The sequence below is a fragment of the Rhagoletis pomonella genome, unplaced genomic scaffold (assembly GCF_013731165.1).
Source record: "Rhagoletis pomonella isolate Grant_MI unplaced genomic scaffold, Rhpom_1.0 Rhpom_scaffold_00005, whole genome shotgun sequence".
Taxonomy (NCBI): domain Eukaryota; kingdom Metazoa; phylum Arthropoda; class Insecta; order Diptera; family Tephritidae; genus Rhagoletis; species Rhagoletis pomonella.
Window position 1 is genome coordinate 77,224,018 of NW_023458559.1, and position 555 is coordinate 77,224,572.

The window sequence follows — 555 nt, forward strand, 5'->3', positions numbered from 1 at the left end:
ATACATATTCGTAAATCGTAGTCTGGTTGCGTTTGTGAGGGTTGTCAACGGCTAGGCGGATTAACTAACCGAGGCTTCGTTGATTTATTGGTTAGTCATTGTTTCTACGTAGCGGGTCCCCAGTCCAGTGCTCAACTCAATGATGGTGGTGTGGGTGGTTTGTCCACTCCCTAGTGTATGGCTATCAAAAACGTTCCCACACGCGTGAACTTTAAGTATTTTACAACTTTTTTTTACAAAATTCTAGTGTCTAGTTTATTGCTCAATTAAGACGTCGCTAAACTGAAATATAACTCAGAACGGCCCCTGCAAACGAAAATGAAAGCCTCGGCTAGTTCATCTACCGATCTCTCGAATAGAGTCGAATTCCCTTTGTGTACTGCTTTAATGTCACAGCCCGGTCTCAGCGTGACATCATCCGGACTGATAACTGATCAACAGGTCAATGTTTCATTACTTTTAAATTAATTAAATATTTGTTAAATGGTTGTGTGCTGCTAAGAAATTGTTTTCTTTTTATATTTATTACTTCCATAATATCGCAACGTGCATTCA